The following is a 12,352-nucleotide window of genomic DNA, read 5'->3' as shown; positions in this document are numbered from 1 at the left end:
CCCCTTATTAAAAAATCAGGGTTAAAAGGTATGCATAGTGGAGTTCCACATTGAAGTGAACACAAGCAAGAGAAAGATTATTCCTACAACTCTGTAAAAATGATTATCTCTTTAATGCAATGACCAACCATGGTTCCAGAAAACTTTTGAAACATGCCATCCATCTCCTGCCAGAGAAATGATGGACCAAATTTGCAGAATGAGGCATATATATATATATATATATATATATATATATATATATATATATATATATATATATATATATATATTTTTTTTTTTTTTAACATGGCCTATATGGGAGTTTGTTTTGATCAACTAGGAACATTCATTCTATGGTTCCCTATCCCTGGAGGAGGAAAAAAGGAAAGGAAAGAACGGAGGAAAGAAAAGAAAAGAAATTTTTTAAAAATGTAAGTTAATTTAAAATAACAAAAGAAATAAAAAGAAAATCAGGACAACATTTGCCCTTCTCCAGGGCTTTCTTTAGTACTTCTCCATTCTCATGAACTTTCAATCATACCTGCCAGTTTTTTTCAAAATACAGAGATCTGGTTCATCTGGATCAGTCATCTTGAATTTATGAACATTCTTTCTTATTGTTTCTTTGGGGTATTAACTTTCTTGTTATCCATTTTTATTTCATATCGAAGAGTCTATCCATTACTTCCACTTATTTTATAGAAAAAGACCCATCACCTGTATGTGCAAAAATGTTTGTGGCAGCTCTTTTTGTCATGGCTAGAAACTGGAAATCGAATGGATGCCTATCAATTGGAGAATGGCTGGGTAAATTGTGGTATATGAATGTTATGGAATATTATTGTTCTATAAGAAATGACCAGCAGGATGATTTCAGAGAGGGCTGGAGAGACTTACATGAACTGATGCTGAGTGAAATGAGCAGAACCAAGAGATCATTATACACTTTAACAACAATACTGTATGAGGATCAATTCTGATGGAAATGGCTATCTTCAACAATGAGAGGATCCAAATCAGTTCCAATTGATCAGTAATGAACAGACCGAAGCTACACCCAGTGAAAGAACATTGGGAAATGAGTGTGGACTACAACATAACATTTCTATTCTTTCTGTTATTGTTTGCTTGCATTTTTGTTTTTCTTCCCAGGTTATTTTTACCTTCTTTCTAAATCTGATTTCTCTTGTGTAGCAAGATAACTGTATAAATATGTAAACATATATTGTATTTAACATATACTTTAACATATTTAACAGGTATGGGACTACCTGCCATCTGGGGGGGGGGAGGAGAGGGAAGGAGGGAAAAAATTGAAACAGAAGTTTTTGCAAGGGTCTATGTTGAAAAATTACCCATGTATATGTTTTATCAATAAAAAGCTATAATTTAAAAAAAGAAAAAGAAAAGGACCCATCAAGACTAAATGCACAGCACTAGCAAGATTATGTGATGATTAATTCTGATAGATGTAGCTCATTTCAACAATGAGGTGATTCAAGCCAATTCTAATAGACTTGTGATGGAAAGAGCCATCTGCATCCAGAAAGAGGACTATGGAAACTCATGTGAATAACAACATAATTTTTTTCACTTTTGTCGTTGTTGTTTGCCTGCTTTGGGAGTTTTGTCTCATTTTTCTCCTTTTTGATCTGATTTTTCTATTGCAGCATGATAAATATGGTAACATGCATAGAAGTATTGTACATCTTTAACATTGGATTACTTGCTGTCTAGGGGATGAGGTAGTGGAAGGAAGGGAGAAACATCTAGAACATAGGTTTTGCAAGAGTGAATGTTAAAAACTATTTTTGCATATGTTTTTAAAATAGGAGTTATTGTATTTAAAAAAGAAAATAAAAAACTAATAAATAATTGTCCATTAAAAAAAAAAAGACTAAGAACATCTCAAGATCACATCATGTTAATAAGTAACAGAAAAATGATACACATAGCTCCCCTGCCTCCAAATTCAGTGTACTTTTTACAACAGCATTTCATCTACACAACATGTTTAAGGCTATCACTAACATTTCTTGGGTTCTTACTGCATACACATTACTCTCCTGGTAAAGGATAATCATACTGAATCTGAAAGTTAAAAAACATTGGCTACTAAAGGAAGCAATGACCATACATTCCAGAAGGGCAAAAGCTGTGTTTTTTTCCAAAATATATACTTTGATGTTTGTCTCTAATGCTTCAGTAAAATAATCCTGCTATATGATATACTAACCCACTTCAAAGAAATCAGTCATTTGAAGGACAATGGATACCGAATAAGACACACCCTTCCTGTTTTCCTTGCATTATTTCTGATATAATTTCAAGAAGCTATTGTCACACTATAATTTAGTGTGGGACTTCTGCCAGTCCTGATGAGAAACACTGTGATTAAGAGACAGCAATAGCATTTGACAGAATCAGCATCTAAGTACCAGTGAATATCATCCTACAAAATCTATGAAGCAATTTTCTTTGAAATAGTGGCCTTATAAAGGCTTCAAATCCCTAATTACCAGTGTGGGAAGCAGTCATTTAAATTATACAAAATTTCCATAAATCATCCTATGTTAAAAAAAAATTATTTTTTTTTACCTTACAGGTAAAAATATACATGAAAATTACTCAAATGTCCACACTTAGACATTTATAATAATAAATAATAATAATAAACTTGAATTGTTTATTAATTACACCAATTTTTTTTTCAATTTGTCAAGAATAGGTTGACAAAATCCTATTAAAACCTCAATATTCATTTTAAACATTTGAAAGTTAAGTAACAAGATACATGCCCTCTGAATGATATTAGACTTTGACTCAAATTGATTCAGTACATTTGCTTACACATTCTTTTCTCCTCTCCCTAAAAATTTGTTCCCTCTCCTTCCCTATCCCCCATGTACATTTAAGCTGCTTCTTTTCCCAGAAAGCAAAATCTTGCTCCCAAGACTTGATTGGCTCAGGGGACAATTTGGCCTTCCAGGCAGTTTTTGGAAGTGTTGATTTTTCAGTCTTTCTGGATGTATCTGTTTTCATTCATTCAACCAAGGTAACAGAGCCAAGTCTAGCCAGACTGTATTACTATTCATTAATATAGTCCTTTCTCCCCTTCTTGGAAATCTCTATGAATTTCAATGTTCCAAATTTTCTTAGTTTTAATATTTGATAACCTTTATTAAGCTGTTTTTCACCGTGGAACATCCATCTGCCCCATCTCATGGTGGAATATTTTCTCTGCTATTCCTCCTTCCCAAGGCTAAGTTCCTCCTCAGACTTTGGGAGAAGAGCCCAGGCCAGTCAGCCTTCATTCCCCTCCTGGCTCTGTTTCTGATTTTCCAGATTTGGCACCAGGCCTCTGCCGCAGGTACTGTCCCTCCATGATTTTAGCTCCTTTTCTGCGTTGTCTTTCCCCAATGGAATATAAGCTCCAAAAATGTTTGCAGCAACTCTTTTTGTAGTAGCAAAGAATTGAAAAAATGAGTGGATGCTCATCAATTGGGGAATGGCTAAAGAAGTTATTGTGTATGAACATAATGGAACATTATTGTTCTTCAAAAAAAAAAAATGATGAACAAGCTGATTTTAGAAAGATTTACACGAACTGATGCTGAGCAAAACAAGCAGAACCAGGAATACATTGTACACAATAACAGCAAGAATGTGCAATTGTCAATTATGAAAGACTTGGTTCTTCTCAGTGGTTCAGTGATCAAAGGCAATCCCAATAGACTTTGGACAGAAAATGCCATCTGCATATAGAAAAAGAACTAAGGAGTCTGAATGTAAATCAACACATGCTATGTTCACTTCTTTTTTGTTGTTTTTTATTTTTCCCATGATTTTTCCCCTTTGCTATGATTTTTCTTTTCATAAAGCAATGTGTATTAAAAATAAATAAATTTTATGCTAAGTGTTGTAGTGGATAGAGCACCAGTCCTGAAGTCAGGAGGATCTGAGTTCAAATATGGCATCAGACACTTAATGTTTCCTAGCTGTGTGACCCTGGGCAAGTCACTTAACTCCAATTGCCTCAGCAAAAATGGATAGATGGATGGATAGATAGATAGATAAATTTACTTGAAAAAAAAAAGAAAAAGGAATATAAGCTACTCAAGAAAGGTGGCTATCTGTCTTTTTGCTTGTGTTTGTTTCCTTATTACTTAGCACTGTGCTTTATGCATAGTAAAAGCATAATAAGGCTCAAATGAGATAGATACAACATATAAATCACTTCTTACCCCTCAAAGTGATATATAAATGCTAGCTATTATCATTGTTGATATTGTCTTGCTTTCTTATGCTAATTTAATTTTTTTTTTCATTCCTACAGAGGAAGAAAAGTACTTAGAAAAAAGTAGCAAAAAACACAAAATTTGTTTTTGGTATCCTCCCAGCGGGTCCCCTTTTCCTCCATCCAAACTATGTACCATTACTTCAGATTATGGTCTCTTTTTGAGACGTTCTGGGAGAGTAAATTCAGAATGTGAGAAATTCACATAAAGATATTATCATAGTCACAAGAGCCCTTTATTGTCCAGAAAAGGCTCACAGGCTAATCAAAATGATTAAGCAGCAGGCTTTGATTAAAGGGAACTATTTAAAGGGAAGAGGGAAGAGGTAAAAAGGAAGTAAAGACAGAGTCTAGAGTTAGCTGAGAACAAATTCCCATGTGCCTTATGTCTACAGCAATTGCATGAAGGAGGAAATAGGGTATGTTAATAACGGATAATGACCTTGTTTTTTCCCATAGGTTATTTGTAGGACAAGTTAGTGTCTGGTGCGGCTGCTCAGGGAAGAAGGAGCCCTTATATCATTTGATGAATTGAGTACATCTTAGTCATGCTGACAAAACAGTTCCAGGAATTTGACCTCTCTTTGTGTATAACAAGGTTGACAAAGGTGAAGATTCACACTGATGACAATGGAAATAGGATGGACTTGGTTAGAGTTCACATCATTCCTGACATCTTCTCTTTTAATTGTTAAAGAAATCTTTAGGAAAGTAGGTGGAGGTTTTCCCTAAATAGAATGGATCTTGAAGACCAATGCTCTAAATTCTTTAGCAGCCAAATCCAGAGATAACAAGAATGGTACCCCAGAATCTAGAAGTGAAACACAGTAGCCTGTGGGGAGGAAGTGTTACAGAAACCAAGGAGAAATTCAGGCCAATGTTTGGTGGCACAGTAGGGATACAGGTGGTATTGATTACTAAGGCACAAGAGTGCATACCACTACAAGCTAGCTCTATCTACAGGATCTACAGAATCAGCTTGCTCCTCACTGGGGTCCACTCAGACACTGGGTAGTATTTTGCTGGGATTCATTTATCCCATTATTCATTTCTGCCCTTAAACAACTGGGGCTCACATTCTTTTGGAGTACAGATCAATGACCTAATCTTTTTTTTTAATAGTATTTTATTTTTCCTAATATATGTATAGATAGTTTTCAACATTCATTTTATTTTTTAAAGTTTTTTTTTTAATTTTCAAAACATATGCACGGATAATTTGACAGCATTGAGCCTTGTATTTCAGACTTTTTCCTCCTTCCCTCCACTCCCTCTCCTAGATGGCAAGCAATGCAATATATGGTAAACATGTTAAAATATATGTTAAATCCAACATATTTATACAATTCTCTTGCTGCACAAGAGAAATCAGAATGATCTAATCTTCTAAAGCTGCTGGTGATGTGGGGAACCCTGAAACTATCTCTCTCTCTCTGACTTTGGGGGGAACCTGGGAGTAGGCCTAGAGCTGAGTCTGCTTTACAGTATTCCACTCAGAAGAGTGATGAAATTTAGGGGCCAGGAGACTGTCAGAGTTGGCCATCATTTGAAGGTAAATTTGATGAGGTTTAGATTTGAAGAATCCAAATGAAATTAGGGTTTCTGGTGGTCAGGGAGTTAAATAAGGTCTAGTGGCAGGTTCGGAGTTTAGGGTATCAAATGGAAGGGTTTGTCTCTCCTGCAATCCCTCAGGATTCGGCGCAAGGACAGGGAGTTTTGGGGAACTCCCTTCTGGTGGCGCAGAGACTCCCTATAAAGGAATTTACAGACCTGAAAACCTAGATTGATAAAAGAGGTTTATTAGGGATATTGGAAGTAAGGTTAAAGTCTGGTTAAGGAAATAGGTGAGGGCAAAGAGAAGACAGCACTGAAAGCAGTATTCCAGTGATATGTCCTTGGTAAGCCAAGAATAGCATAGCATGACATGTTTGGAACCTCTGCAAAGAGAGGATTTTAGTTTGGCTCTTTTTATAATGAGAGATTTAGGTAAAGGGGGCCTGTGGGTGTAGTCCCAAGTCGGCTCCTCACTGGATTTCAACGAGGACTAGAATTTGCTTGATGGGGCTTGGGAAACCCAAACAAATCATCAGAATGGGGGCTGGGACGGCCCAAGTTGGCTCAGATCCCATGGGGGCTGGGACAAGCCCGGATCTCCTATTGGAAATCAAAGGGATGCTTTTGACCAGGATTTATGAATCAAAGGCCCTGGCATCCAGGAGGGGTTGGGAATCAGAAAGGAATCACAAATGTAGTTTCTTAGAGGGACCACAACCAGCTTCAAATTGATCAAAACCTAGAAGAAATAAATTTAGCAAGCAGGGATAAAGGAGAATGGCATTGCAAATAGTAGAAGAATCACTTGTTTGGCAAAGGGTTTAAATGTGCTAAGGGTTTAAAAGAGGTTAGACACTGAGGAGAGAGGATGACTGGTTAAGGAGTTACCAATTGGAGGCATTTCTCTTGATAGGAACATTCATTATATCAATGAATAGCTCACCTTATAGGGAAAAGTATATTCATTAGCAGCATAGATGATGCCTGAAGTTAAACTTTGTCCTAGCTTGACCAAAGAGCTATACCTTACATGTGGGAATCTACAAGGTGGGGCAAGGAGAGCTGGAGAGAGCACTAAGAGCAAAGCCCTCATCTTTGGGATGTATGTTTAAAAGGAACAGAGAAAATAGCTCAAGAAGTATAGGAGAAAGCAATTGATTTGGAAGAGAGTATGATCAATTTTCTCCATCTTCCCTGAAGACTGAGGATAATGGTGAAGATAATTATTAATTTTAATTAATTTTAAGTGCCTCAGACACAGTTTGGGTTATTTGTAATATGAAGACTGGACCATTGTCACTCTGTAAAAAGTTAGGCAGGCCAAAACAAGGTAAAATCTGTTTTAGCAGAGATTTTGCTACCTGCAAATAAAGGTTTACACCCAGTAAGCAAACATGTCAACAAAAACCCCAGAAATATTTGGGTACTGTGAGTTCTAGAAACAAACCTGTGTTCCTTTGGGCCAGTGTGTGGCTTTGAGCTAGTCATTCTGAAGGGAAATAAAGGACATGTGAAATGATAAAATGAAAAAGGACATGAAATAGAGTATAATGATTAGCAATATGGAAAAACCATGACATGGATATCCATAACAGGTTACAAAAGTTTGCCATTTATTATGTGAAATAGCTCACAATCTTAACAACCATAGTTAATCAAAGCAGTCACATGATTAAGCAATTTGCTTTTGGGGTATATGACTTTTAATGTGGGAGTGGAGGAAGGTTGGGCAGAATCTAAGGAGTAAAGGGAGGAACCAGGAAGGATTTTGGTTGTAGAAAAGTATGCTAATCAAAACAGTTTTTGAAGTTGAAGTACTAACAATGGAAAACCAGATGAGTTCCAACTTTACATCACTGTATGCTAACAGAATTGATCTGATTATCATTAATAATAGGAACAGGATTGTCAAGTTTAGCAATTCCTGAGAATAAGCTGGTTAAGAGTTCCTATCACTTCACTTTTGAAAGCCTCTCCCAATATGGATTTGCTGGTAAATGTTTAAACTGGACCCCCTCCTCCTCAATCTCAATAAAAAGTAACTAAATTCACTTTTAAATTTAATCTGTATTGTTAGCATCTTTACCATTACTTTCCTAAATCTAGATGATCAACAAAACAATAAATATTTTCCTGACTTCTGAGATGTATATGCTTGTCAGGAAATTAAGCAATCTGATCTCTTAAGCCATTGGGCTTTAACATCCAGCCTCTTAAACTGTGGTTCACTATCCCATTATGGGGTCTTGTAACTGAATGTGGGGATCATGAAATTATGACATTATCAATATTTGATTTGTCTGTTTTATATACTTATATATCCAGAATTACATAAAAATTTCTCCAGCAAAAAGGGGCCTCTAGTAGAAGTTAAAGTAGCCCTGCTTTAGCATATTTCTGGGTACATGGGGCCCCACAAAATGTTAAAGCCTCCAGTATATGAGGGATTGTGAGAGACCTTGGATAAAGTCCCAAAGGATGAGAAAGGGTGGATGGATAGGTAGGAGGATTGCAATCTTTTCCTTTTAAGGCATTAGTCCTCTCAGTGAAACCAAATTTGAAGACTGAGCTAATCCTGCTGTTCCTTACTATTAACTTTATAAAGGGATTTATAAAGGGTATTGACATGCATTGTTCTTTACTATAGCTTTTATTGTTATTTCTTTTCGTACAAAGTATTGGAGCACTTGAGGAAGCTTAGAACACTTAAGAAAGAATTTACTAGAGTTAAATAATTAAATTCAGGGTTGCAAGGGCCACTATTAGTAACTTGTTGAAAGAACTGAGGATATTTAGCTTGAAGAAGACAAGGGGAGCTGTGATAGTTGTCTTCTAATGCTGGAAATGTTTTCATGTAGAAGAAGATCTGCTTTGGATTCTTGCAGAACTAGGATTAGTTCTATTTCTATTCTATTCTGCAAGCATTTATTGAAGTGTTATTATGGCAGGCAATATGGCAAAATAGAAAGAACTCTGTTCCTGGTGTCGAGACCAGGGTCCAAATCTTGCCTCTGATGCTTATTATCTGTATGATTTTTGACTAATCAGTTAAATTCCTTTGGTCTTATACTTATGCATTATTGATGGATCTCTAAATGAATATAGACATATTGAAAAGCAGTTTTGAATTGTGTAAATAGAATAACAAATTCATGCCCTTTGCATATACCGCAAGGAACCCATTTATAAAAAAGAAAAAAAATCTTCCTATACACAAAATATTTATAGTATAGCATTTTTTTTCCTGGTAGCAAAGAGCTAGAAACAAAGTAAATATTAAATGATTGGGAAATATCTAAAAAATTATAGTATGATAGAATATTATTGCACTATAACATTGTTGTTATTTGTCCTTCATTCCCAAAGAGGACCCTAACATAAGGGAGGTGATACTAGGACATGAAAGTGAGTTATATTTAAGTGAGGGAGGAATGCAAAGTCACCAGCCTCACTTTTTTTTCCAGAATCATCTGGGTCCAGTGGTCAGACATAAATCTAGATGACTGGAGATGGCCCTGGATTCAGTGGGAGATCTTGGCCTTGTAAAAATCATAGAAAAATAAGTAATTTAATAAATTATCTCTATGCATAGAGGTTATCAGAAGACATACAAATACACTGATTTGTGAGGTTTAAAAAGAATCAAGAATTTTTTTTGAAGTATACAAATGGTTAAAAATAAAAGTGAAGAAGAAACAAAAAAATAGGAGCAAGAGAGAAGTGTCATGGCTGAATCACTTGGTTCCTTCTATTAGTGGATTAGTGCATCTTGTGGTGGGGAATTGAAGAATAAGAGGATACATAGATAGAGAGAAAAGGAATAGAGAGGGTAAAGGATTATGCACTCTCCCTAGTCTATCAATGAACAGCAATGATGATAAATATCTCTCCAAGAAGGAAAGATGGAAGAATAATACAGGAAAAAACGAATCTAAAGATGAAAAAGCAGAGAGAGTTTCTCCCTGAAGAGCATTCCATGGAAGAAGAGTATACCTGAAATGAAAGATGGAAACTTCATGATGGATTCAACCTAGAACCAATTGATCTTTTTGGGTGGGAGAACACTTTCACAGACAACAAACTTGACCCAGGAGAAGGGAGATGTAAACTCTTAAGAGTACAAAATATAGCAGCATTGGCTACTCTGTCCTGGTTACAAGCAGTGGGTCAGCAGATTAGCTGGGAAGCATCCAACACAAATACAAAAAGCAAATTAGTCTCTGAACTCCAGGATAATGCGGGACTTGGCCACTCCCACACAGCATTGGAAGTCAGCAGCACCAATCCAGCACAGCCACTGTCGCCCCTGAGAGCAGACCTCAACTTTAAAAAATTAATGAGCAAAAAAAGCAAAAAGAACTCTGACCGTAGATAGTTTTTATGGAGAAAGGGAAGAACAAACCTCTGAAGAACAGAATCCTGAAGACACTAAAAGCAAATTATGTCCAGATGAATTCCCAAAGGGTGATATGAGTTGGTTCCCATCTCACAAGGCTCTCTTGGAATAATTCAAAAAAGATCTTAAAAGAGAGTTAGAAGAAAAATGGGGAAAGGAAATGAGAACATTGCAGAAAATTTTGGAAAAGGAAACAGAAATTATCTGAAGAAAACTCCTTACACAAAGATTTAATGAAATGGAAAAATCATATAAGTCTTTACAAAATATTGACAAAATGGAAAAAAGAAAACAACTCCTTGAAAAACAGAATTTGTGAGGCAGTTAGATGGCTCAGTGGATAGAGTACTAGCCCTGAAGTCAGGAGGACCCGAGTTCAAATCTGATCTGAGACACTTAACATTGCTTAGCTGTATGACCCTGGGCAAGTCATTTAACCCCAATTGCCTCAGGGAAAAAAAAAAGAAGAGAAGAGAAGAGAAAAACAGAATTTGTGAAATGGAAAAAAAAATTCCATGGAACAAAACAACTCAATTAAAAATTCAATTGGTCAAATGGAAATGGAGCAAAAGGAGTTAGTGGCATATGATAAAAATTGGGCTACTTATGGAGAGATGAGATAGCATAGCCTTTGGGTAAGAGGTAGAACTGGATTTTACAATCGTCACCAATGTAATTTTCTTGTCATACTTCCCTCAGAAATTAAAAATTCTAAAATTGAAACACAGCAAAAAATAAAATGGGATAAGAGTTAATATCTATAAAGACAATAACATAGAAATTAGTGAGAAGAAGGAACTCAAACCTAGTAAGTCAGAAGTTTTAACCCCAGGAGAAACACAGAAACCAGAGAAGTAAAAATAGGATATATCTCATAGGTAAGAGAAAATGTTTTCAAAGTAGACAAGAACAGAAGTAATAAAGAGAAGAGAACAAAAAATGAAAATAAATCTTTGAAAAAGGAAGAATAAAAATAAAACTAACAAATATAAGAAGTTGAAGAGTCTCAATTATAAAATAATTTTAACTGAAAGGTTAAAAAAAGTGGAGCAAAGGACAGAAGGAAATAAATAACAAAAAAACAAGAAAAATAGTTGAGATAAAATAGATAAATTGGAGTGGGGATGGTGAAGTGGGAAACAGACCTTTTGGAAAACAGAATTGCATCCAACTATTCAATGCAAAACTAATTCCAGGAACAACAACAACAACAAAAAATTGACTTAAAAGAGGAAGAGGATTTAAAAAAACAAAACAAAACCTTCCAGCCAAAAACAATTAAAAAAAGAGAGGAAGGCACAAACTTAACTAGTTCTTTAAATGTGACTGTAGAGTCATATGAGAATGAGAATGGCAGAATGGATGAAAATGGATCCTTCTATCTGTGGCTTATTTGATCTAATTAAAAAGGAGAGGGAAAATTCAAGCTAACAAAACAATACAAAAATTAATAAGGTAAAATTATATCCAATATGAAAGAAATTAAAAGAATTATCAGATCCTACTGCACAAAATTAACATGCAAAAACTAAGAATTCAAAATTAACTACAAAAATATAAAATGCCTAAATTAACAGAATATCAAATGGAGATTTTAGATAATACAATTACAAAGTAGAAAACCAAAGAGGAAAAAAAAAAAAACCTTTGCCCAAATAGATTTATAGAAGAATTCTAACTTTAAAATAGCAATTAGTACCTGTACTAAATAAGTTATCCTCAAAAAACTAAAAAAAAAAAAAAAAAAACAAAACAAAAAAAAACAAAAAACAAAACTTTATTAAGCTTCTTTCACTACCAAATAGAATCTTAATACTTAAAAAATATGGAAGGATAAAGCAAAGAAACAGCAATATTACATAAATATTGTAAATGAACGATGGTCTGAACATTTTACATAAAATAAAATCAAGAATGTATTAAATCCTTACCTTAAGTATTAGAGATATAAAGAAAGTCCTTAAAGGCTTTCTAGAGCCTATATTCTAATAAGGCACACAACATACCCATAGATATATAAAAAGATACATTTCTAGTAGATGGAGAATAACCCTAGAAGGTAGCCATGGAGACCAGAAAAGACCTCCTTCAGGAGGTTGGATCTGACCTGAATTTTAAAGAAA

This window comes from Antechinus flavipes, chromosome 4 (assembly GCF_016432865.1).
Source record: "Antechinus flavipes isolate AdamAnt ecotype Samford, QLD, Australia chromosome 4, AdamAnt_v2, whole genome shotgun sequence".
Taxonomy (NCBI): domain Eukaryota; kingdom Metazoa; phylum Chordata; class Mammalia; order Dasyuromorphia; family Dasyuridae; genus Antechinus; species Antechinus flavipes.
The sequence above is the reverse complement of the archived record's forward strand: the minus strand, read 5'-3'. Positions refer to the sequence as shown.